Genomic DNA, 25,991 nt, shown 5'->3' with positions numbered 1-25,991 from the left:
GTCTGTCTAAATTTCCCTTTTTAAAGAGACATGAGTCCTATTAGAGTTGGAGCTCACTCTAACACCAGTATGACCCCATCTTAAATAACTAACCCTGCAACAACTCTATTTCCAAATAAGATCACATTGTGAGGTATGGTGGGTTAGGACTTCAACAAAGGAGACATTGAACTGGAATTTGGACTTCTCATAAAAGCATTTTGTTACTTATATTGCTAAATCTGTGTTTCTATGGGGGGGGGTGTGGATTTGGACTTCCTATTCCTCAATTCTGCTAATCTCACTTTGTGGTCATTCGTTTATTTTTTAAATTTTTCTGTTTTAATTAATTTTTTGATTGTTTTACCTTTTTTCTTTTTTTCATTTAATTTTATTTTTTTGGTGTTCTAAGATTCATTGCTTATGCACCACCCCCAGTGCTCCATGCAATACATGTCCTCCTTAATACTCACCACCAGGCTCACCCATCTTTCCACCCTCCTCCCTTCCAAAATCCTGTTTGTTTCTCAGAGTCCATAGTCTCTCATGGTTTGTCTCCCCCTCTGATTTAGCCCAACTCACTTCTCCTCTCCAACTCCCAATATCCTCTGTATTATTCCTTATGCTCCACAAGTAAGTGAAGCCATATGATAATTGATTCTCTCTGTTTGACTTATTTCACTCAGCATAATCTCTTCCAGTCCCGTCCATGTTGATACAAAAGTTGGGTATTCATCCTTTCTAAGGGAGGTGTAATATTCCATTGTATATATGGACCATATCTTCTTTATCCATTTGTCTGTTGAAGGGCATCTTGGTTCTTTCCACAGTTAGGCGCTTGTGGCCATTGCTGCTATGAACATTGGGGTACAGATGGCCCTTCTTTTCACTATAGCTGTATCTTTGGGGTAAATACTCAGTAATGCAATTGCAGGGTCATAGGGAAGCTCTATTTTTAATTTCTTAAGGCATCTCCACACTGTTTTCCAAAGTGGCTGCACCAACTTGCATTCCCACCAACGGTGTAAGAGGGTTCCCCTTTCTCCATATCCTCTCCAACACACGTTGTTTACTGTCCTGTTAATTTGGTCCATTCTAACTGGTGTAAGGTGGTATCAAAATGTGGTTTTGATTTGAATCTCCCTGATTGCTAATGATGATGAACATTTTTTCATGCGTCTGTTAGCCATTTGTATGTCTTCTTTGGAGAAGTGTCTGTTGGTGTCTTCTGCCCATTTTTTAATGTGATTATCTGTTTTTTGAGTGTTTAGTTTGAAGAGTTCTTTATAGATCTTGGGTATCAGCCCTTTGTCTGTAGTGTCATTTGTGAATATCTTCTCCCATTCCATGGGTTGCCTCTTTGTTTTGTTGACCGTTTAACTAATTTATTTTTATTATGTTATGTTAGTCATCGTAAAGTACTTCATTAGTTTTTGATGTAGTGTTCCATGATTCATTGTCTGCATATAATACCCAGTGCTCATTGCAATAGTGCCTTCCTTAATACCTGCCACCAGACTAACCCACCTCCCCACCCACCTCTCCTCTAAAACCCTCAGTTTGTTTCTCAGAATCCATAGTCTCTCATGGTTTGTCTCTCCCTTTTATTCCCCCCCCTTCATTTTTCCCTTCCTTCTCCCAATGTCCTCCATGCTATTACTTATGTTCCATGTATAAGTGAAACCATATGATAATTGTCTTTCTCTGTTTGACTTATTTTATTTGTAAGTAGTACACTTTTTAAAACTGAAGTATATTTGACAGATAATGTTACATTAGTTTCAGGCATAGGACATAGCGATTAGACAAGTCTATATTTTATGTTGTTCTCACCATAAATGTAGCTACCATATGACCCCATACAATGCTATTACAATACCATTGACTATATTCCCTACATTGTATTTTTTATTACTGTAAATTATTCATTCCATATCTAGCAACCTGTTTCTCCCACTCCTCTTCACCTATTTTGCACTTCTCTGCACACCCCTCCCCTCTGGAAACCATTAGTTTGCTCTTTGTATTTGTGGGTCTGTTTCTTCTTTTTATTTGTTAATTTGTTCATTTGTTTTTTAGGTCCCATATACAAGTGAAATTATATGGTATTTGTCTTTCTCTGACTGACATTTCACTTAGCATTATACCATCTATGTCCATCCATGTTGTTGTAAATGGCAAGATCCCATCCTCTTTTACGGATGAGTAATATAATGAAATATTTCTCTATCAGTGGATACCTGGGTTGCTTCCATGTTTTGGCTGTTGTAAATAATGCTGCAATAAACATTTTATTTTGATGAAGTGCCATACTGTTTCACACAGTGGTTGCACCAATTTACCTTCCCACTAACAGTGTGTGAGTGATCCTTTTCCTCCACATACTTGCCAACACTGTTATTTCCTGTCTTTTTGATTTTAGACATTATGACAGGTGTAAAGTTATATCTCACTGTGGTTTTGGCTTGCATTTCCTTGATGGTGAGTGATATTGAATATCTCTTCATGTGTCTCTTGGCTGTCTGTATGTCTTCTTTGGGAAAAATGTCTATTCAGGTCTTCTGTCCACTTTTAAATCAAATTATTATCTATTTTTTTGGTGTTGAGTTCCATAAATTCTTTATATATTTTGTATATTAACCCTTTATCAGATATATGATTTGCAAATATCTTCTCCCACTCAGTAGTTGCCTTTTTGTTTTGTTGATGGTTTCCTTCACTGTGCAAAAGCTGTTTATATTGATAGTTTATTTTTGTTTTTGTTTCCTGTGCCTGAGGAGACATATCTAGAGCAATGTTGATATGGTTGATGTCAAAGAATTTACTGTGTATGTGTTTTCTAGAAGTTTTATGGCTTCAGGTGCACATTTTTGTCTTCAATCAATTCTGAGTTTAAATTTCTGCATCTTGTGTAAGAAAGTGGTTCAGTTTCATTCTTTTGCATGTAGCCGTCCAGTTTTCCCAGCCCCATTTATGGAAGACACTGTCTTTTCCTCATTGTATATTCTTTACTTCTTTGTCAAAGATTAGTTGAGCACATAAGCATGGGTTTATTTCTAGGCTCTCTGTCCTTTTCTAGTAGTCGATGTGTCTAGTCTTGTGCCAGTACCATACTGTTTTGATGACTACAACTTTGTAGTATATTTTGAAATCTGGGATTGTGATACCATCAGCTTTGTTCTTTTTCCAGGTTCTTTGACCATTTGGAGTCTTTTGTGGTTCCATATAAATTTTAGGATTATTTGTTCTAGTTCTGTAAAAAAATATTTTTGGTATATTGATAGGAATTTCACCAAATCTGTAGATTACTTTGGATAGTATGGACATTTTAACAGCACATTTTTCAATCTATGAACATGCAATATCTTTTCATTTGTTATTTTCACCTTCAATTTCTTTCATCAGTGTTTTGTAATTTTCATAGCATAGGTCTTTTACTTCCTTGGTTAAGTTTGTTCCTTGGTTGTTTTTTTTTTTTTTTAAGATTTTATTTATTTGACAGACAGAGATCACAAGTAGGCAGAGAGGAAGGCAGGGGCGGGGGGGAAGCAGGCTCCCCACCGAGCAGAGAGCCCAATGTGGGGCTCAATCCCAGGACCCTGGGATCATGACCTGAGCAGAAGGCAGAGGTTTAACCCACTGAGCCACCCAGGTGCCCCTCCTTGGTATTTTTTTAAAAAGACTATTTATTTTAGAGAGAGAAAGAGAGAAATAGAGTGGGGGAGGATGGGGCACAGTGAAAGGGAGAAAGTCATTTTTTTAAAGATTTTTTATTTATTTATTTGAGAGAAAGAGTGAGAGAGAACATGGGAGGGGGGCAGAGGGAGAAGCAGATTCCCTGCAGAGCAGGGAGCCTCTTATGGGACACGATCCCTGGATCCCCAGATTAGAAGCTGAGCCAAAGGCAGCCACTTAACCGACTGAGCCACAAAGGCACTGTGAGGGAGAAAGAGTCTTAAGCAGACTCTGCCCTGAGCACAGAGCTCAGCACAGGGTTCAATCCCATGACCCTGAGATCATAACCTGACCTTAAATTAAGAACCAGACATTTAACTGACTGGACCACCCAGGAGCCCCCACTAAGTGTTCTTTTTTTGGGTGCAATAGTAAATGGAATTATTTTCTTAATTTCTCTTTCTGGTACTTCACTATTAGTGTATAGAAATGCAATCAATTTCTGTGTATTAATTTTGTATTCTGCAACTTTACTGAATTCTTTTTTTCTGATTTTTTTAGTCTTTTCTTCAGAGTTTTCTATGTACAGTATCATGTCATCTATAAATAAGATAGTTTAACTTCTTCCTTACTGGTTTGGAAGCCCTTTATTCCTTTTTTTTGTCTGATTACTGTGGTTAGGTCTTCCAGTACTGTGTTCAATACAAGTGACAAACATGACTCATTTCTTTAATTAGGACTTAGAAAAGTTATTCAAATAAAGAAATCAATAAGACCCCAATGTTCATAGCACCAATGTCCACAATAGCCAAACTGTGGAAGGAGCCAAGGTGTCTTTCAACAGGTGAATGGATAAAGAAGATGTGGTCCATATAGGCAATGGAATATTACTCAACCATCTGAAAAGATGAATATCCAACTTCTGCATCAACATGAATGAGACTGGAGGAGATTATGCTAAGTGAAATAAGTCAGGCAGAGATTGTCGATTATCATATGGTTTCACTTACTTGGACATAAGGAATAACATGGAGGACATTAGAAGAAGGAAGGGGAAAGTGCAAGGGGAGGGAAATCAGAGGGGAAGACAAACCATGAGAGACTGTGGACTCCAAGAAACACACTGAGGGTTTTAGAGGGGAGGATGGTGGAGGGGTGGGTTGGTCTGGAGATGGGTATTAAGGAGGGCATGTATTGCATGGACCACTGGGGGTTATATGTAAACAATGAATCTTGAAACACTACATCAAAAACTAATGATATACTATATGATGACTAACATAACATAAAAAATTTAAAAAATTTTTAAAGAAATTCAAATATAGAAGCATAATTTCATTACAACAATAATTTTTCTTCAAAATTCTCCAAATCTAAATCACAAGCATGACATTGCAATTTTAGGTATAATTTATCTATAAAGCAATAGACATTTAAAATTTTTTCAGCAAGGTATTTTACAAATATCAACACACTGATTCTAAACCATAAGAGACTCTTGATCTCAGGAAACAAACTGAGGGTTGCTGGAGGGTGTGGGATATGGATTGGGTGCTTGGGTTATGGACATTGGGGAGGGTATGTGCCATGGTGAGTGCTGTGAATTTTGTAAGACTGATGATTCACAGACCTGTACCTCTGAAGCAAATAATACATTATATGTTAACAAAATAAAATAATAAAATAAAATAAAGTTTATACAGAGAGGCAAGAACAGTATAGCTAGTGCAGTATAGAAGAAGAACAACATCGGAAAATTGACCCCACCCAACTTCAAGATTTTCTGTAAAGCTGTGGTAATCAAGACAGTGTGGTGTTGGGGAAAAAAAGACACATAAGTCAATGTGATGGAATAGAGAGCCCAGAAATAGACCTCCGTTCATGTAGTCAATTGACCTTTGACAAAGGAACAAAAGCAATCCAATAAAACAAAGATATTCTTTTCAACAAATGGTGATGGAACAACTGGATATCCACATGCAAACTGAATCTAGAAACAGAACTTACTTACAGTCTTCACAAAAATTAAGTCATAGACCAAAATGTAAAATGCAAAACTATAAAATTCCTAGAAGATAACACAAGAAAAGTAACTTAGATGATCTTGGGCACGGGGATGACTCTGTGGATACAACACTAAAGGCACAATTCATAAAAGAAGTAATAAACTAGACTTCATTAATACCAGAAACTTTTGCTCTGTGAAAATGTCAAGAGAATGGGAGAACAACCCTCAAACTGAAAGAAAATACTTGCAAGTGACACATCTGGCAAAAACAAAACAAAACAAAAAACTGTTATGCCAAACATACAAGGAACTCTTAAAACTTAATAAGAAAACAACTCAATTTTAAAATGGACCAGAGCTTTAACAGACACCTCGCCAAAGACAATAATACAGGGGCTCCTGAGTGGCTCAGCTGGTTAAGTGTCCAACTCTTGATTTCAGCTCAAGTCATGATCTCATGGTTGTGATATTGAACCCCAATGCTGCTCATGGAGTCTGCTTAAGAGTCTCTCCCTCCCTTTCCCTCTGCCCCTCGCCACCACTCTCCCTCTCTTAAAAAAAAAAATAGAAGAAGAAGATAATACAGATGGCAAATAAGTGCTTTAAAAGATGATCCATATCCTGTGTCATAAGGGAAACATCAAAAGTAAAACATCAATAGATTTCACTATACACCTATTAAAAATGGCCCAAATCCAGAACACTGACAACATCAGGGAGGGTGGGGCAACAAGAACTTTCATTCATTGCTGGCCAAAATACAAAATGGGGGAACCACTTTGGAAGACAGTATAGAGGTTTGTTAAAAAACTAAACATACTCTTTCCATATCATGCAGCAATCTTTATTACTGGTATTTACCCAAATGAGTTGAAAACTTGTGTTCACACAAAAACTTGCACATGCATGTTACAAAATGGGGGAACCACTTTGGAAGACAGTATAGAGGTTTGTTAAAAAACTAAACATACTCTTTCCATATCATGCAGCAATCTTTATTACTGGTATTTACCCAAATGAGTTGAAAACTTGTGTTCACACAAAAACTTGCACATGCATGTTACAGCAACTTCATGCTTACTTGCCAAAACTGGAAGCAAACAAGATGTCCTTCGTTAGTTTAATGGATAAATAAACTGTGGCATCATTATTCAGCACTAAAAAGAAATGCACTATGAAGCCATGGAAAGACATGTAGGAACTTAAAATGTGTTGTACTACATGAAAGAAGCCAATCTGAAAAGCCTATGTACTGTATGATTCCAACTATATGAGAATCTGGTAAAGACAGAACTATGGAGGCACAAAAGATCAGTAACTGCCAGGGACTTGGGGAGAGAGGAGTGACTAGGCAGACCACAGGTCATTTTGAGAGCAGTGAAAATACTCTGTATGATACTATAATGATGGATACAATCCATTATACATTTGTCCAAAGCCATAATATATAACACCAAGAAAGAACCCTAAGATAAGCTATGGAATTTAGGTGATCCTATTCTTTATCTTTTTGAAAATTATAATGTGAACATGTTGATTCTGCAAGATGCATCAGTCAAGACAGAAGTATTAATTCCTTTAGATCTGATCTATATCACTCAATAAAATGTGACAAAAAGTACATACTCTCATTAAAAGTACATGGCACTTCTAATCAGAATCTTAAAACAATTTCTCAGTGAAATAAATAATTATAATTAGACATAACTTTATATTTAATATTTCAGTTAACTACTTAAATTATTTTTGTAAAAAACTAGCCAGACTCCATTTGCCTCTGACAAATTTCTCACTGCAAATGTGTATGTGCCTCCATGGACCACACACATGTGCTTTGTTCATGGGCTTGCTTGGGCTCCTACTTGACATGTATGTTTGCACTGACATGTGGCAGAGAAAAAGTAAGTGTAACAAGTGAATAAATCAAATATTATTAGCCAGGTTTGACAAGTGGGTTCCCAAATTTCTGATGCTTCCCATTAGCCATCCTCATTCAGGTATTATATTTCTGAATATGTTTTCTTTTTTACCAGACAATAAAGTTTTGAAGAGGTAACGATGTTACTTCAGAAATTTAAATGCAGCATGGGACTTAAAAAGTAGTTCATTGCATGGGGAAAGTCTGAGTGGAATTAAACAAAATTATTATGCATACTGAAATGTTAAATTGCCAATCCTATAGAAAAATTTGCTTTTTCCAATGCCTTCCTGAATGCACACTTTACCTCTTTGTTCCTCAGGCTATAGACCACAGGGTTCAGCATGGGGATGACCATAGAATAAAACACAGCTGCCATTTTGTCTGTGTCCATGGAATGGCTGGAGCTGGGCTGTAAGTACATGAAAATGACTGTCCCATAGAAGATGGACACTGCAGAGAGGTGGGAAGCGCAGGTGGATAAAGCCTTTTGGTGCCCTTGAGCTGACTGCATCTTCAAGATGATTATAAATATGAATAGGTTGGAAATCAATATAACCAGAAGAGCAAAAAGGGCATTAAAGCTTGACATAAAAACAAGAGCCACCTCACTAGCATGTTTCTCAGAGCAAGAGAGAGCCATGACTGCTGGAACATCACAGAAAAAGTGATGGATCATATTGGAATTACATAAAGACAGACTGAATATGTCCCCAGCATGGAAGGAGGCATTCAGGAAACCACAGATGTAGGAGCCTATGGCCAGACGAGCACACACACACCTGTTGTCATGATGGTGGTATAATGGAGGGGTTTGCACACAGCTGCGTAGCGGTCATAGGCCATTGAGGCTAAGAGATAATTTTCCACGGTGGCAAAGGCTACAAAAAAGAACATCTGAGCAGCACATGCATTGTGGGAGATGACCTTGTCTCCTCTAAGTAATCCAGGCATGACCTTGGGAGTGACAGCTGTAGAATAACAAAAGTCCACCAGAGACAGTTTACTGAGGAAGAAGTACATGGGAGTGTGGAGACGAGAGTCCAACAGAATCAACACCATCATCCCCAAGTTTCCAACCACATTGATGAGGTAAATGAGAGTAAACATGATAAAGAGGGGTATCTGTAGCTCTGGGGCATTGGTTAGTCCCAGCAGGATGAACTGTGTCCCTTCTGTGTTGTTATCCATCAATGTTATTTGGGAATTATGAGATATCCTGTAGCAATGAGAAATAAAGGAGAAAAGTAACAAACAAAAAAGAAATTCTAGTGAAACTGAAATGTATAAATACCATGTGCATTATTTCATTAATAATTTGTACTTCAAAATGATCCTGGTCTAATGTGAATGGCCTTAGATATAAATGTGTGTGTGTGTGTGTGTGTGTGTGTGTGTTTGCATACAGTGGATAGTATTATTATTTTTATTTTACCATTAAAGGAATTAAGGATTTGAAAAGTTATATGATATTTTACAATTATGTCACTAATATGGAGATGATTCAAGTTTGAAATTCAGTTTGACTTAATCAGAATCTGTGTGCTTTTAGCCCCCTCACAGACAGCATATATAAAGGTGACAGTGATAGTAAGGATGAGATTATAGGACAAAGTTTACACTGCAGTTAATCTTGCTAATTCATTTAGTTCCCTGTGTAGCTTAAAGTGGAGTCACTTCACCATTAGCTTCCTGCTGGAACATGACCCAGATCCTCGCCAATGTGACTGGGTCCAGTCAGATCCTGTGAGAAAACTCCAGGAGATGGAGGGCAAGAGTCTTCCTGGGCCAACACCCGGAATAAACATGGGAGGATCCCTCGAGTGTTTTCAAGTCATCCTTTAGATAGATCTGATAAGTGTGGCGAATCCTTAACTTGTTCTTGTCATTTAGAGGTAAGAGATATTGTCATTTAAAGCTAAGATATAATCGTTGTTGTTCACTTGTCTCAGTTGATTGCCTGTGGGTAAATCACATCTCACATGTAGCCCATGCCCTGCACATACGTCTAGATCCTGTTTGTAATTGGATCTTGTGAAAAGTATAAAAGAAGTGATTGTAAGAAACAAAGTTGTCTACTGATCGTCAGTCAGTAGTCCCCCCATCACTTCAGCTCCTCCAATCACCAGGATCCCCACCTCGTGAAGGTGACAGCCCCCCACCTTTCTTTTACTGCCAATGAGAGATGAACTGATAGTGAACAAAACAAAATTATTGTGTACTCAAACAGTGTTATCTATCTTATTTTTTATAGGGAAGTAGCAGGATGTTTCACAGGTATCACTAAAATCCCTACTAATGGAAGTTTTGACACTTACACTCCAGCTTCAACTTACTGTTTTTGAAAAAAATGTTCAAAACATCTATTTCTCAGCTCAAACAACTTATAGTATGCATAGTTCCATTTGCATGAATTACATTTTTCACTAACAGTATATATAGAATACAGTAGCTTACCTTGCTCCTTGAAGAGAAGGACCAGGCAACCCTGAATAGTGAGTGTGCAATGAGAAATTCATCCATGAAATAACCCATAAATAATGTAAAGAAGCTATATCTTAGGTATGATCAAAAGTATCCACATTCTCTAGGGCAGGAAAAGATGGATGAAAACACACAAAGAAGGACACAGGAACCTGGGCTTAAGTTCCAAATCTACCATTAATTCCTACCGTGCCCTTGGAGGAGTCACTTACCTTCTCCTTATTTGTAAGATAAATATAGTAAAAATACTTCTCCCACACATTTTACAGAGTTGTGTCTGTAAATAGCAAATAAGGCAAAGTCTACAAAATAACTCAGTAGGGGGTTGACATTTTAAAGCCACTCAATACAACTTTTATCTTGAGGTGAGTTCCTTGGCCACGGTAGCAGGCTCAAAGCAATTTCTCAGGTAGGGAGGAAACCCGAGTGCCATGATGACTATTAACATTCAGATGAATATATGATGATCACAGAGCCCAGTGTGCAATCTAGTCTTTCTAAAATGATGCCATGTGGACAGTTGTTGCTATTTCGGAGACTAATATAGGGGATCTGGAGTGAGATAGAGAGAGATGGGGTTCAAGGGATGGTCCCTTGAGAGCATCTGCAGCTCCTCATCCCATCTTATTACAGAAGAAGCAATTAAACTACCAATGGGGACCTAGCTACATGTATTGAATGGACATGCACAGTTGTCATCACCTGTTGGTATTTCTTTTTTTTTTTCTAAATATGTGATTTAGCTATTATTCAGCCTAGGCAGGGTCATATGGGAATATTTTGTACTAGCTTTGAAAGTTTTCTGTAATTCTGAAAAAATTATAAAATTAAATAATTAAATAATTAGGGGCATCTGAGTGGTGCAGTCAGTGACCAACTCTTGGTTTCATCTCAGGTCGTGATCTGAGATGGGAGGGATTGAGTCCCTCGTCAGGCTTGCACTAGGTGTGAGTCTACTTGAGATTCCCTCTTCCTCTCCCTCTGCCCCTCCCAGTTGTGCTCTCTCTTTATCCCTAAAATAAATAAATAAAATCTTTAAAAAATAAAATTAATTAAATTTCAATAATAGAAACATCACTATAAAGACAGAAGGGAGTCTTTTGATACACTACACTGTCCCACAAAAAGTAGCATGAACAGACACATGGGAAAATGTTCATCATCACTAGCCATCAGGGAGATTCTATCAAAACCACATTGAGATACCACCTTACACCAATTAGAATGACCAAAATTAACAAGACAGTAAACAACGTGTGTTGGAGAGGATGTGGAGAAAGGAGAACCCTCTTACACTGTTGGTAGGAATGCAAGTTGGTGCAGCCACTCTGAAAAACAATGTGGAGATTCCTCAAGAAATTAAAAATAGAGCTACCCTATGACCCTGCAATTGCACTACCCCAAAGATACAAATATAGTGAAGAGAAGGGCTATCTGTACCTCAATGTTCATAGCAGCAATGGCCACAGTCGCCAAACTGTGGAAAGAACCAAGATGCCCTTCAACAGATGAATGGATAAGGAAGATGTGGTCCATATACTATGGAGTGTTGTGCCTCCATCAGAAAGGATGAATACCCAGCTTTTGAGTCAACATGGACGGGACTAGAAGAGATTATGCTGAGTGAAATAACTCAAGCAGAGAGAGTCAATTATCATATGGTTTCACTTACTTGTGGAGAATAAGGAATAACACGGAGGACATGGGGAGATGGAAGAGGAGAAGGGAGTTGGGGGAAATCGTATGGGGAGACAAAGCATGAGAGACTGTGGACTCTGAGAGACAAACTGAGGGTTTTGGAGGGCAGTAGGGTGGGGAGTTGGGTGAGCCTGGTGGTGGGTATTATGGAGGGCACATATTGCATGGAACACTGGGTGTGATGCATAAACAATGAATTCTGGAACACTGAAAAGAAATTTTAAAAAATAAATAAAAATTTTTAAAAAATAGCATGACCATCCTAATGCATTCATGCAAAATCTTACAAATAGGGAGATGTTGAAGCCTATAATTAGACGGAGACAAAAAATGAAGCTCTGAGTGCACATTCCCAGAGGTAGTTTTAGTATAGAATGGGGCTCCTTAAGGAACAAATTAAATGCATAAACACTGTGCATTGCTTTGGGATTTTTGAAAGCATGTTATGTTTATTACTGACAGATATTTTCTGGCTTAGATTCTACATGGACATTTTGAATCACTTCTGTTAGGTGTATAATCAGTGCATATGAAGTAATTTTCCAAATTAAATCAGGCAGCAAACTTTTATATAATCTTATATTAATGTATTTCTGCAATTTATTAAATAGCATTTATCTGATGTTTACTTGGCACTTTATAAGCTATTACTTCTGAGTAAAAATTATAAAATGATTTGAAATCACCCAGCTGTTGAGATTTCCAGGAAATCAAGCCAAAAGTGAGGAGTGCAGGCACTGAGTGACAACATATATTGAAATATTTCAGCAAAGCAGAAAACAAGCTATAACTCTGGAAATGTTCTAGAAGTATATCTAGACCGTTACTTCAGGGAATAAACTACAATCATCAAAGACTCAAAGACTTAACAAATGGTACAACTGGACTCAAACTTAATTTATTCATTGTTTATAATTATTTATTAAGGATCTACAATGAATCACATAGTCATTTAGGTATTGGTGATCACGTGATAAAACAAATAAATTCACCATTCTTACGGAGTTGCATTCTAGTTAAGAGAGATAGTTAGCAAAGCAATACGCAAATAAATATACAACTGGTGAGTGTTTATAAGGACTACAAAGAATAAACAATGAATTTTGGAACACTGAAAAGAAATTAAAAAATATAAAAATTTTTAAAAAAGAATAATGCAGGGTGAGAAGTTGGTATATGTGGGAAGGAAAGTGACTATTTTTTAAAATTTTGTATTTAAATTTTATTTAACTAACATATACTGTATAATTAGTTTCAGAGATAGAATTTAGTGATTCACCAGTTGCATATAACACCCAGTGATCATTACTTCAAATGCTCTCCTTAATGCCCATCACCCAGTTATCCCATCCCCCAACCACCTCCTCTCCAGGAACCCTCAGTTTGTTTCCTAGAGTTAAGAGTCTCTTATGTTTGCCTCCGTCTCTGTTTTTATCTTATTTTATTTTTCTTTCACTTCCCTTATGTTCATTTTTTTGTTTCTTAAACTGACTATTTTTTAAAGGTGGTCAGAGAAGGTCTCTGTGATAGGGTAACATTTAAGGAGACCCTGAATGGAGCAAGAGATAATTCCATTCAGAGGGAACAGCAAGAGTCAAGAGCCTGAGGGGGAAGCATACTCGAGTTGTCAAGAGATAGCAAGGAAATCAGCGTGAGTAAAATGGGGGAGAATTCTGGAGAAGGGACAAGAGATGACCTAACACCACTAAAATATGAAAAAAAAATGGGAATCATTAATCATTTCAGAGCATTTTCAGACAGAAAAGTGTGCACTATTGGTATCTCTGGCATTTTTTGAGCATTATGAAAGTTTGAGGTTATATGGCAATAATGGAAATGCTTTTATTTTCCTTCTTTTTGTATTCTAGATCTTTTGTCATTTTAAAAGTTGTACTGTGGGGAGGGGGGTCGGGAGAGGGTGGTGGGGATATGGACATTGGGGAGTGTATGTGCTATGGTGAGTGCTGTGAAATGTGTAAACCTGGCGATTCACAGACCTGTACCCCTGGGGATAAAAATTACATTATATGTTTATTAAAAAATTTTTTTAATTAAAAATTTTTTTTTTATTTTGTTAACTTATTAAAAAAAGGTGGTACTGTGAATATGTTGTTGATTCTACAAAATGACTCAGTCAAGGCAAAACTAAAACTCCATTTAAGAGCGTCGGGGGGTACACCTGGGTGGCTCAGTGGGTTAAAGCCTCTGCCTTCAGCTCAGGTCATGATCCCAGAGTGCTCAGCAGGGAGCCTGCTTCCCTTCCTCTCTCTCTGGCTGCCTCTCTGCCTACCTGTGATCTCTGTCTGTCAAATAAATAAATAAAATCTTTAAAAAAAAAAAAAAGAGCGTCTGGGAGGCTCAGTCACTTAAGTGTCCAACTCTTGGTTCCGGTTTAGGTCATGATCTCAGGGTTGTGAGATCGAACGCTGTTTTAGGCTGAATGTGGAGCCTGCTTAAGATTCTCCCCCTGGGGGAGCCTGGGTGGCTCAGTGGGTTAAGCCTCTACCTTCAGCTCAGGTAATGATCTCAGGGTCCTGGGATCGAGCCCCGCATCGGGCTCTCTGCTCAGCAAGGAGCCTGCTTCTCCCCTCTCTCTCTGCCTGCCTCTCTGCCTACTTGTGATCTCTCTCTCTCCTTCAAATAAATAAATAAAATCTTTAAAAAAGATTCTCCCCCTCCCTCTGCCCTTCCCTCCCTCTTTTCCTCCCTTAGGTGATACCATTCTCTAAATAAATAAATAAATAAATAAATACTCCATTTAAACGCAGTATTTATGTGTCTTTTTTTTTTATTTTTTATTTCTTTTCAGCATAACAGTATTCATTGTTTTTTCACCACACCCAGTGCTCCATGCAATCCGTGCCCTCCCTAATACCCACCACCTGGTTTCCCCAACCTCCCACCCCCCTGGCCCCTTCAAAACCCTCAGGTTGTTTTTCAGAGCAGTATTTATGTGTCTTTAAATAAAATGTGCCAGTTAAACACACACTTTTATTTAGAATTATGTCACTTTTTCTTTAAGATTTTACAGGGAATATTCAGCTAAAGAAACAATATTAGACATAAATTTAAATTCTAACCTCAAGATTATTTTAAATCATTTTATTAAAAACTGCTTGCACTTTGTTTACCTCTGACTTTACCACTGCCTTGTGTATGTGCCCTCATGTCCATGGGCACACTTCTTTTTTTTTTTTTTTTTTTTTTTTTTTTTTTTTTTTTTTTTTTTTTAATTTTTTTATTTTAATAAACATATAATGTATTTTTATCCCCAGGGGTACAGGTCTGTGAATCGTCTGGTTTACACATTTCACAGCACTCATCATAGCACATACCCTCCCCAATGTCCATTTCCCCACCACCCTCTCCCATCCCCCTTCCCCCCCGATGGGCACACTTCTATATGTCTCTGTTCATGGGCTTGTTTGTCCCGCTGATTTACATGTATTTTTGCACAACCAAGTGATTGAGAAAATGCATGTGAAACAGGTGAATAAATCAAATGCAATTAATAAGTTTTTCAAGAAGTGGGACGCATGCTTTTTATGGCTTTCCTTGAGCCATACTAGTTCAAGTACTACATTTTTGAAGATACTTAATCTTTACAAGACAGCAGATTTTTCATGTGTTAAGGATCTAATGTCAGGAATTAAATGTCATGAAAGGCTTAAAATGTGAGTGGGATGACCAAAGAGAAACGAAACTAGATCATTATACTTACTATAATATTAAAATCCCAATCCTAGAGATGATTTTGCCTTGTCTGAAACTTTCTTGAAAGCATTCTTGACCTCTTTGTTCCTCAGGCTATAGACCACAGGGTTCAGCATGGGGATGACCATGGTATAGAACACAGATGCCATTTTGTCTGTGTCCATGGAATGGCTGGAGCTGGGCTGTAAGTACATGAAGATGATTGTCCCACAGAAGATGGACACTGCAGAGAGGTGGGAAGCGCAGGTAGATAAAGCCCTTTGGTGCCCTTGAGCTGATTGCATCTTCAAGATGGTTATAAATATGAATAGGTAGGATATGATTATAACTGAAAGAGCAAAAAAGACATTAAAGCTTGACATAAAAACAAGAGCCACCTCACTAGCATGTTTCTCAGAGCAAGAGAGAGCCATGACTGCTGAATATCACAAAAAAAGTGATGGACCAGATTGGACTTACAGAAAGAAAGACTGAATGTGTTTCCAACATGAATGGATGCATTCAGGAAACCACAGACATAGCAGCCTATGGCCAGACGAGCATACACACCTGTCATCATGATGGTGGTGTAATGGAGGGGATTGCATACTGCTGCGTAGCGGTCATAGGCCATTGAGGATAAGAGGTAACTCTCCACAGTTGCAAAAGCTGCAAAGGAGAACATTTGAGCAGCATATGCATTGTGGGAGATGACCTTGTCTCCTCTAAGTAATCCAGCCATGACCTTGGGAGTGACAGCTGTAGAGTAACAGAAGTCCACCAGAGACAGATTACCGAGGAAAAAGTACATGGGAGAGTGGAGATGGGAGTCCAGTAGGATAAGTATGATCATTCCCAGGTTCCCCAAAACACTGATGAGGTAAATGAGGGTGAACACAATAAAAAGTGGAATCTGAAGTTCTGGGTTATCAGTGAGACCCACCAGGAAGAAATCCATTACTTCTGTATTATTCTCCATGGGAATTGCTAAATTTTCTGTAGTAACGAGAAAGAAAGGAACATTTATATATATATATATATATATATATATATATATATATATATATGCCCTGTTCATTTCACTATGGTAATAGTTTATTCTCCATGATTCTTTGATCTAAAGCATAGATTTGAACAAAGTACTTAGTACTTAGTAGATAAATGATCTACATGGTTACCTATCATTGAAACCAAAAAAATCACTATATGTTAATTTTAAAAAAAGGTCACACAGCCAACTTCTTTCTTGTGCAAATGAACAAACTGAGATTCAGAAAGAGGTGATGATTTATTCAAGGTCACATACATTTCCCAAATCAGATCACCTAAGTCTATTGACAGCTTACATTTATAGAGTGCTCATTTCAAGTACACACTTACATTTAATATGTTTAAATATGCTTAATCCTCTCAACAAATCCACAAGTGATTGTGCTAGTTTACATTAAGTATTAATGGACAGAGTCAAGCTTTGGGCCCAAGTAATGTTATTTTCTAGACCTATGCTCTGAAAATTTTTTTTCTGTGTAGAAAGCATCTTTATTTTTTTTAAGTTTATTCAGTTAGCCAACGTAATAGTATATCATTAGTTTTTTATGTACTGTTCAATAATTCATCAGTTGCATATAACACCCAGTGTTCATCACATCATGCGCCCTTCTTAATGCCCATCATCCAGTTATCCCATCCCCCTACCCACCTCCCCTCCGGCAGCCCTCAGTTGAAGGTTTAATTTTTAACTTGAATTTGGAACTTTTGGAAATATGTCCATTCTCTGGTAACTACTTTTCTCTATCTCCTATCTACCTGCTCTTTCCTCCTGGTCATTTTGCAACTTCACTTTACATTCCTGTCCCTAAAGTCATTCATGTTTATATGTTTCTGACACACATGATAATATAACCTATTACTTTTTTTTTTTTTTTTTGCCTCCATCAGAAAGGATGAATACCCAACTTTTGTACCAACATGGACGGGACTGGAAGAGATTATGCTGATGGAAATAAGTCAAGCAGAGAGAGTCAATTATCATATGGTTTTGCTTATTTGTGGAGCATAACAAATAACACGGAGGACATGGGGAGATGGAGAGGAGAAGGGAGTTGAGGGAAATTGGAAGGGGAGATGAACCACGAGAGACCATGGACTCTGAAAAACAATCTGAGGGTTTTGAAGGGGTGGGGGAGCCTGGTGGTGGGTATTATGGAGGGCACGTATTACATGGAGCACTGGGTGTGGTGCATAAACTATGAATTCTGTTACACTGAAAAGAAATTAAATAAAAAAATAACCTATAACTTTTAAAACAAATAGAATATGCAGTGTTTACTAATAGGGGATAATATATTCAGATATTGATATCTTTCACTTAATATTCATAACAATATTAAAATTTGGCACTATTATCATTATTTTAACAAATAAGAAATGTGAAAATTTACTTCCTAAAATTACCTGTATAATATGAAGGCGATTCAAGATTCAAATGTATCTGTGAGTAAATTCACAACATTTTCTCTGAATCACTTCCACGTCAACATCTCTAGATATCATGAAAAGGGTGAGATGTTGGGGTAAAGAATATTAAAGGGGTATTATGCTAAGCAAAATAAGTCAGTCAGAGAAAGACAAATACCATATCATTTCACTCATATATGGACTTTCAGAAATAAAACAGATGGACATAGAGAAAGGGAGGGGAAAAATAAAATAATATGGAAATAGAGAGGAAGGCAAACCATAAGCAATGCTGAACTCTACTGAACAAACTGAGGGTTCCTGGAGAAGAGGGCACTTGATGGAATGAGCATTGGGTGTTATATGCACATGACGAATCGCTAAATTCTATCCCTGAAACTAAAAATATATATAAAATTAAAAATTTAAAAAAAATATTAAGGGGGAATACAGATCTAAATAATCTTATGAGGAAACTTCTGGAATCTTAAGAACTGTCCATTCAAACTTTGCTGGTGAACATCCCCTACAATGACAGGGAAAGATAGTAAACGGGAAGAAATTACCACCTGCTCGATCAGAATGTTATCCCTCTTATGACTTTGCCTATCCTCTTTAGCAACATGATTATTTCATGAGTGTCACTGAACTTCCTACTAAAGGGAAATATTTTGTAATTGGAAATAAAGCCCCAACCATTTCAGAAGAATATTCGTGACATTGTATTTTTAGCTTAAGTAACTCATAGCATCAGCTTCGTTGTTATTTTTACATGTATAATATTTCTCACTGAAAACGTGTACAGAATACAGAAGCTTACTCACCTGGCCCTTGACAACAGGTGCCTGAAATCCTGAATTTTTAGTCATTGATCTGAAAGTCTGCCAGGAAGGAATGTATCAGTCCAGGTGGAGATGCTCTGTCTTGGGCACTAATCAAAAGCTTCCCTTAGAATAGCCACTTATTTGATGCCAAACTTATTTTTTTTGTTTGTGAAATAGAAAATTATTAATACACAGGCATAAGTCATAGAACTGTGGCTGTGAATAGCAGACAAAAAGACTATAAAACAACTCAGTAAAGTGTTGTCATTTTGACTGCATTCAATATAATTTTCATCCTGGAAGTTTTCCTGTCACTGGTTGCAGACTTACAAAAAATCCACAATTTGGGGCAGGGCCAGTGTACTAACTACTATTCATATTCACTTGGGTAAATAAATTACCAAAACAGCTTAGTATATAGTCTGTTCCTTTCAAAGTGATGTCAAACAGAAGAACTACATTGGGATTTTTAAAAGATAATGAGTGAGAACCAGAAGGGAGTTTTAGAGGCCTGGAGACCTCAGGGGAATAAGCCCCTATGAAGACAGCTACAGATTATTCTCCTACTACTTAAGGAAGAAGCAATTAAACCACCGGTGAAGACCTAGCTTAGTTTGGTGAGTGAACACACAGATGTATTCACATTTTTGGGGGGGTTGCCATTTCTTCCTTTTTTTTTCAGTTTAGGTATAATTTATTACAGCAAATTTCATGAATTTTAGTGTATAGTCCTGAGAGTTTGGACAAATGGTGTATGACCATGGAACCTCCAGCACAATCAAAATAAGGAATAGTCCCATTTATCCACCCACCCAAGATTCCCCGTGTTCTTTTGTAGTAAACATCCTCCCCACCCCCCACCACCCTCAGGATTCCACCAATCCTGGAACTGATTTTGTCCTTAAGACTTTTCCTATGGAAGAAATGTCATATGAATGAGATCATATACTATCTAATTTTTTGAGTCTGACTTGTTTCATTCAGCATAATGAGTTTGTGAGATTTATCCATTTGTTGTATGTATCAGTAGTTGGTTTCTTTTTATTGTTGACTAGTATTCTATTATGTGGATCTAAGCACATCATTTACTTCTAGTTTGTATTGATTGCAGTTAAATCTGCTACATACATTTGCATACAGAACTGTGTATGAGCATAGGTTTGAGTAAATGCCTTGAAGTGATATTGTTAGCTGATACAGTAAGTTTATGTTTAACCTTATAAGATATTACCAAATGGTTTGGTTGTTGTTTTTTTTTTTTTAGATAATGCACCATTTTGCATTTCCATTGGTAGTGCATGATAATCTCAATTTCTTCACATCATTGCCGACCCTTAGTACTGTGTATGGCAGGATAGAGTATTCCTGACAGAATGAAGAGCCTGAGAATTCTATGGTTATGAGAAGTTATATCACTTACAGAGCTAAGAGAAGTCCATTAGCCTCATGACAGCCATTTGTCAGAACTACTGCAAAAGGAGAAATAACAGCTGCCCCGAGCTGTAATACCATTGGGGGAAAGTGAGGGATAAATCAGACATTTTAAAGAGATATTTAGGAAATGATCCAGCCATGTGGGCTTTGAAAAGCTCTGACATATTCCTGGGTATGTATATGTTCAACACTATGCAAGCACACAGGTGAAACAGACCAGATGCCTGTTACTCATTCCTGGCTGTTCTTGTGGTCTCACCCAAGAAGAAAGCAAAAGCCAGGGCAGATTTGTCAACTTGCCCAAAATTTGAATATATTTCCCAAACCATACACGGAATCGTCCATCAAAATGGGTCTAGGGAAAACTTCTGACACATCATCGGCTGGCTGCTGATGCAGTGGCTACGCCTAAGAGCACAAGCTTATAAATAAAATCAAGGTTAAAAAAAAAAAAGATGGAGTTGTGACTTCACTGGCCACACACAACAGAGAAATGCACTCTAAAATGAGGATAGTTTGATCAATCAAACAAAAATGAGTATAAAACAACAATTCCTGGGGGACATCTGGATGGCTCAGTTGGGTAAGCCTCTGCCTTCGGCTCAGGTCCTGGGTCCTGAGTTTGAGTCCTACATTGAGTTTCTTGCTCAGTAGGGAGCCTGCTTCGCCACCTGCCTGCCACTCCCCCTGCTTGTGCTCTCTGTCTCTCTGACAAATAAATGAAATCTTAAACAAACAAATAAAAAAAGACAACTCTAGGGATGGTCAGAATTCAAAGTTTCTATAATTTATTATCTTTTTTTTAAAGATTTTATTTATTTATTTGTCAGAAAGAAAGAGAACGAGAGAACAAGCACAGGCAGGCAGAGGCAGAGGGAGAAGCAGGCTTCCCGCTGAGCAAGGAGCCCAACGTGGGACTCGATCCCAGGACGCTGGGATCATGACCTGAGCCGAAGGCAGCTGCTTAACCAACTGAGCCACCCAGGCGTCCCTCTATAATTTATTATCTTAAGCATCCACGTTTTTAGCAAAAAAAAATTATGAGGCATGAAAGAAAAGGAAAATATGACCCAAACAAAGGGGAAAGCAGTCATTAGAAACCCTCTGAGGGAGCTCAGATATGTACAAAGAACTGAAGAAAACAAGGAAAGGAAAATACGATGCCAATCATTCACCTAATAAAGAATATCAATAAATAGATGACAGTTATTAAAAAAAACAAGTAACAATTTTGGAGTCACAATTTTGACTGCATTGAAATTCAATTTCTTTTCTATATCAAGAAACATCATTAATAAAATAAAAACCAAAGTACACACACAAAACAAATAATCATGTCAAAAAATGGGCAGAAGACATGAACACACACTTCTCCAATGAAGACATACAAATGGCTAGCAGACACATGAAAAAATCTTCATCATCATTAGCCATCAGGGAGATTCAAATCAAAACCACATTTAGATACCACCTTACACCAGTTAGAATGGCCAAAATTAACAAGACAGTAAACAACGTGTGTTGGAGAGGATGTAGAGAAAGGGGAACCCTCTTAACACTGTTGGTGAGAATGCAAGTTGGTGCAGCCACTTTGGAAAACAGTGTGAAGATTCCTTAAAAAATTAAAAATAGAACTTCCCTATTACCCTGCAATTGCACTACTGGGTATTTACCCCCAAAGACAAAATATAGTGAAAAGAAGGGCCATCTGTACCCCCAATGTTCAGAAGAATTAGTCCTACCAAGCCATTAAGCATATAATAAAGGACCAGAGAGTGAGATAAGCAGGATTGAGGAAGAAAAAGTCCAAATCCACATTCCCATACAGAAAGACAAATTTAACAATATATGTAACAAAATGCTCTTATGAGAAGTCCAAAGTCCAGTTCAACATCTCCTTTGTTGAAGTCCTAATCTCAGTACCACAGAATGTGATCTTATTTGGAAACAGGATTATTACAAATTAAATTACTTAAAATGAGGTCATACTGGGGTAGGATGGGCCCCAAATCTAATAAGACTCATGTCCCTTTAAAAAGGGAAATTTAGATAGACACAGGAATAAGGCGGGGATGAAGATAGAAGTCAAGAAGATGTAGCAGACCAAGGAATGCCAAAGAATGCCAACACATCACCCAGGTGCTCAGAGACAAATGTGAGAAAAATTCTCCCTTTCAGAAATCACAAGCCACCAGCAGAACCAACCCCAACAATTCATTAACTACAGACTCCTAGGGCCAGAAATGTGAGACAATAAATTTCTGTTGTTTAAACCATCCATTTTGTGGTACTTTTTAATGACAGTCTTAGGAAATTAATACAGTTAACAGGATGGATGAATCTCAGACACAAGGTGCTAAGTGAAGGAATTCAGATACAAAGCCTACACACATTGGTATTCAATCTATAAGACATTCTTACAAAGGCAAAATTACACGGACAAAAGCAATTTAGTGGTTTCCAGGGGTGGCAGGTGGGAGAAGGGGTTGCTCACAAAGAAGCTGGAGGGTTTGGTTTAGATGATGGAACTCTTCTATGTCACGATTGTGCTAGTGGTTACATGACCTTGTAAATGTGACCGAACTCTGAGATTTATACAATAGAAACCAGGGATGTTATTGTTTATAAATTCTACTTTAATTAGAAGATGGGGAAATATATGAAATAGCAAGTGATATGAAAGCATGTGTGCACCTTAATCAAATCCAGCTAGGGACACACAAGCTGCTAAATTGCTTCTCCCTAAGAAGGTGGTTGAGAGCTACAGATGCCCCCCTGGGGGATATGCACAGAGAACTCCATGCCTACATAATTCCCTCCTGACTCCATGAGTTAGCCACTGAAATCCCAACATGACTCAGCGTGACATCATTTTTGGAGGGGCCAGACCATGTGCTCAGCCCCTTTGGCCATCATTTATTCATCTGACTGGTAGTAGTTGCTAGTACATGCACACCTTCCTCCCTGACCTTGGACCTGAGGATGTGCTTCAATCCTGCAATCATGGGCAGGGAAAACATCTCAACATGAAAATTATATTGATTGACTTTAAAGAGCTAACCCCTCAGCAAAGAGTTTTATTGAGCTTCCCTCCTTTGCTTATCACAGACACAATTCGTGAATGAGGCTGAGTGATGTAGGAGAAGTCATTTTATTCTTTATCTTACAAATAAGGAAAGAACATGTGACTCCTCCAAAAACAAAGTAAGAATTAATGGTAGATTCAAGACATGGATCAGATTTGTGACTCCCTATTGGAATCTTTCCTCCATCTTTACCTGCCTTAGAGGTCTTGAAATATTTGACTGATACCTGATAGAGAACATCTCTAAGAGTATATCTGCATTATTGCATGGCAAAAGTCCGATATCAGACTGACTATTCAGGATTGCCTGTCCCTTCTTTTCCAGCAACAAGGTAAGCTTCTATGATTCACACACATATATATGTCAATTATGTTACATACACACACACACACACACACACATATGTGTGTGTGTGTGTGTATATATATATATATATATAATTTCTTTATTTAAATTCAATTTAGTTAACATATAGTATATTATTAGTTTCAAGGGTAGAATTTAGTGGTTCATCAGTTGCATATAAACCCAGTGCTCATTCCATCAAATGCCCTCCTAAAGCCGATCACCCATTACCCCATCCAACCACCCATCTCCCCTCCAGGAACCCTCACTTTGTTCCCTAGAGTTAAGAGTCTCTTATGGTTTGCCTCCCTCTCCATTTTTATCTTATTTTTCTTTCCCTTCCTCTATGTTCATCTGTTGTTTCTTAAATTCCTCAATGAGTGACATCATATGGAATTCTTTCTCTGAACTAACTTTTTCCACTTAGCATAATACCCTCTAGTTCCATCCATGTTGTTGCAAATATATTTTCAGTGAGAAATATAATTCATGCAAAATCCATTGGGCAGCTCTACCTACTATGAATTGTTTGAGCACAGAAATAGATGATTTGAACGTTATTTCTAAAGCAGTGAGCTGAGCCTGGGATTTAAATATCAAAACTTCTGTCAATGGGGAGTTTAGTGATACTTATGGAACACCATCATGTTGCTGTCTTTAAAAATATCAGCCAAACAAAAAAGAGAGGTGATGTTCTTATTCGGTAACTTTTAAATTCATCTTGTTTGCTATCTCTGTCCTCTCACTGGGGGTTAAGAGAGATAGAAGACAGTGAAATAACCATTCTATAAACTAAAAAAGTGTTATAATTAACCATATCTATATTCCACTGTAATATTTCCTGCATCATGTCACCCTTATTATTATTGCTAGCACATCTACAAAGACCAATGATAAGGTTACTAAAGCACAGGCTTTTGATTTGGTCACAGCTGAATTTGAATCTTGACTCTTCTTTATCTGAGCTGTATAATTGTAGAGACTTACATATCTCCTCAAATCCTCAGTTCTCTTAAATATTAATGTGGGAATAATAATTCTACTTACCGCACAATATTACCACGAATTTAAATGAAATGAGATGTGCTTCTATACACGTATGTAAACATATGCATATATATATATACATATATATGTACAGACATGCATACAGAAAAATATATATGCATATAGCTCTTACTGTTTGTAGAACATGCCACATTCTAAGAGTGGTTACAACTGTCAGAGGTCGACAACCCTAATGACCTTAAAGCCTGGGCTTGTAGAGGGAAGAGGCAGGATCAGGAGGACAGTGGTAGAGAAGGATTAGCAGAAGAGAGATGTCTTTCTAAAGGCTTCAGATTCAAATTAAAAAGATTTAAGACACTGTTCCTACACAAGAATATATCACATAAAAAAATTTTTAATGTGGAGCTCACCACCCAAACAGACTTGCAGGTTAAAGTCAGCCAACAGACCAGGACCTTTCAGCCCTTGATCTTGGTGATTCAACTATGAGGTGATAGTAATGAAAGGGAGAATGAGTTTCAGAAAGGACATTCTAAATGTCCTCATTCTAAAATATGGATTTTAAGAAAGAAATTAAGCAAAAGAATGGCTCATTTGGAATGGCTAGAACAGCCACTTAAGCTGGTAGGGGACAGACAGACTGAGGAACACTGGACAGGACAAAATCATCAGTGGACCAAGTGCATGAAAACAAGGAAATCAAACAGAAGCTGTAAGGCTTCAGAACTGATTCCCCCCTGAATCCCTGTGTGTCCCACCCACCTTTCTCAAACAAACATTAAGAGCTATCATTTCATCCTAAGAATACTACTACTGCTAACATGTATCCAGCCATGCTAACCATCTACCAATTGTTATTGTTTATAATGCATTATCTCTTTATTTCGTTCAACAATACCTTAAGGTAAATCTCATGACAATCTTCATTTTGTATATGGAGAAAATCAGGTCCAGGTACAAAGGTTGGAACTAATGACCCTTCAGTAGTCAATGATAGGGCTAATGTGTACCTCTTCCCAGAGTCCAAGCTCTGCACTGAATGTTGTGCCTTGCTCTCTGCATTGCCTCTGATGGTTGTTTATGCCCTTACTGCTCCTGTTAGCCCACTACATCTACTCTGCTTATATGCCTCAGTTACCTAAGTATAAGGTTCCAAACACTGATTTTGGGACAATGGTGACAATGAGTAACTGTAAATTGAGCTAAATTCAATTATACTTAAGACCAATGGACTGAAGAAATGCTCTCGGGTACAAAACTTGGCTTAGCAGTATAATGTTGTAAACATAAATACATGACTTAATCTCTGTGCTTCATAAATTAACGCGGGGGTAATAACCAGTCAAACTCATAGGGTTTTTGAAAAAAAAGAATGAATGTAT

At 37.6% G+C, this 25,991-nt stretch overlaps 2 pseudogenes across 2 annotated transcripts; both read right to left on the bottom strand.

Moving 5' to 3' along the window:
- Positions 1-7,824: 7,824 nt before the first annotated feature.
- Positions 7,825-8,771, bottom strand: LOC308351070 (olfactory receptor 5B2-like; annotated as a pseudogene). The gene has a single exon. The product of its transcript is annotated as an olfactory receptor 5B2-like (transcript).
- Positions 8,772-15,490: 6,719 nt separating this feature from the next.
- On the bottom strand, positions 15,491-16,434 carry LOC308351069 (olfactory receptor 5B2-like; annotated as a pseudogene). The gene has a single exon. The product of its transcript is annotated as an olfactory receptor 5B2-like (transcript).
- Between the last annotated feature and the right edge of the window lie 9,557 nt (positions 16,435-25,991).

Source organism: Martes martes (genome assembly GCF_963455335.1).
Source record: "Martes martes genome assembly, chromosome: 10".
NCBI classification, from domain to species: domain Eukaryota; kingdom Metazoa; phylum Chordata; class Mammalia; order Carnivora; family Mustelidae; genus Martes; species Martes martes.
This window is presented reverse-complemented; position numbering and strand designations above follow the sequence as displayed.